This window comes from Portunus trituberculatus, chromosome 36, assembly GCF_017591435.1.
Source record: "Portunus trituberculatus isolate SZX2019 chromosome 36, ASM1759143v1, whole genome shotgun sequence".
NCBI classification, from domain to species: Eukaryota; Metazoa; Arthropoda; class Malacostraca; order Decapoda; family Portunidae; genus Portunus; species Portunus trituberculatus.
In genome coordinates, this window is record NC_059290.1 from 9,084,561 (window position 1) to 9,086,593 (window position 2,033).

The following is a 2,033-nucleotide window of genomic DNA, read 5'->3' on the forward strand; positions in this document are numbered from 1 at the left end:
GGGGAAGCCAGGAGGTAGCCAACGGAAGCCCCGGTCAGCTGGCGTCCCTCAGGTTAAGCAGCGGCGCCTGATCCTCTTTTCAACTCACCTATAATTAAACTGTATCTTAAATTACCGCACCTGTTTTGAGTCTATTGAAGGTCCCTATCAGGTATATCGCAGCTTTCCCCTCGGCCGCTTCACTCCAACTCCCGTGATCGTATCTTGTCTTCTTGCTTCACTAGATTCGAGTCTCCAGGGTGACGTGTGGGAGGAGCCTCTGCGTAGCCTCCGGGATGCAGCGGTCAGCGGGGGCGGGTTGACCACTTGACGGGTGATCCTAGTGACTGATAACCCTCCTCTCTTCTTCCTCCTCCTCCTCCTCCTCTCTTCTTCTTCCTCTTTCTCGTGCAATATGCAATGATTAAATGTCATTATATATAAAAGAACATTCACACACATAAACACACACACATACACACAAACACACCTGTGTATACATTCAATTACACACAGGTGAGGAAGGAGGAGGAGGAGGAGGAGGAGGAGGAGGAGGAGGAGGAGGAGGAGGCAATACATCTTCCCAACACAGATTTTTGTCGGTTTGATTTTGCGGTCAAGAGCTTGAGGAGAGAGGGAGAGGGAGAGGGAGAGGGAGAGGGAGGAGAGAGAGAGGGAGGGAAAGGATACGTGAGGATCTACAGAAGAAGGGAAGGAGGGAAGGGTATGGGGAGGAACAGAGGGAGGGAAAAGAACGGAGTAAAAGAGGAAGAGGAGGGAAACCGATGGACAAGGAGGGAGAGGAGGGAGAGGAGGGAGAGGAGGGAGGGAGGGAGGGAGGGAAGAAAGACAAGGAGGAAAGGAGGAAAGAAGGAAAGGAAGTGAAGCGAATGTGATTACTCGTGTACAGTGTCACCGCCTCCCACTTCCTCTTCACACACACACACACACACACACACACACACACACACAGCATCACCATTTTTCCATGTATGTGTATAGTATGTGTACGTAAAATAGCACACACACACACACACACACACACACACACACACACACACACACACACACACACACACACACACACACATATTTACCATTCTTTTAGGAAACTTGCAATTTAAGTGAGCCTTTTTTATTTCTATTTATTCACATTTTTTTCCCTTGACTAGTTTCCCTCTTGCTTAAAAAAAAAGGTACATACACAGATAACAAACAGCTGTCGTTACCTATCAAATCACCTGTTAATTACCTGTATATTCGTGTCAATCTCACCTAACCTAACCTAAACTAACTTATCTATTCATTTATGTATGCATCCTGTATGGCGTGTGTGTGTTTCCTGTGTAGCACTTATGTGTTTCCTGTGTGGAGTGTATGGATCTGTGTCAAGGAAGAGCGGGAAAGTAAGTTAGGTTTTAATAGACTGGGTTAAGTTAGACTAGACTAGGTTTGGATTTAGTTAGGTTAGGTTAGGTTAGGTTAGAAGTTAATATCGATGAGGTCACGTTAGGTTAGGTCAAGTTAAGTCAAGTCAGGTTAGCTTAGGTTGTGTTGGGCTAGGTTAGGTTAGATTAGGTTAGGTTAGGTTGGGCTGGGCTAGGTTAGGTTAGGTTAGGTTGGGTTAAATTAGATTAGGTTAGGTTAGGTTAGGTTAGGTTAGGTTGGGTTGGGTTAGGTTAGGTTAGGTTAGGTTAGGTTAGGTTAGGTTAGGTTAGGTTAGGTTAGGTTAGGTTGGATAAGGTTAGGTTAGGTTAGGTTAGGTTAGGTTAGGTTGGGCTAGGTTAGGTTAGGTTAGGTTAAGTTAGGTTGGGTAAGGTTGGGTAAGGTTAGGTTAGGTTAGGTTAGGTTGGGTAAGGTTAGGTTAGGTTAGGTTAGGTTAGGTTAGGTTGGGCTAGGTTAGGTTAGGTTAGGTTAGGTTAGGTTAGGTTAGGTTAGATAATATTTAATTGCATTGAATGAGGTTATATTTCCTTAGGTTGCATAAATTAGAATATATCATATTATGTTATATATGAACCCATCTACATCAATACAAAACAGTAGAGGTTAGG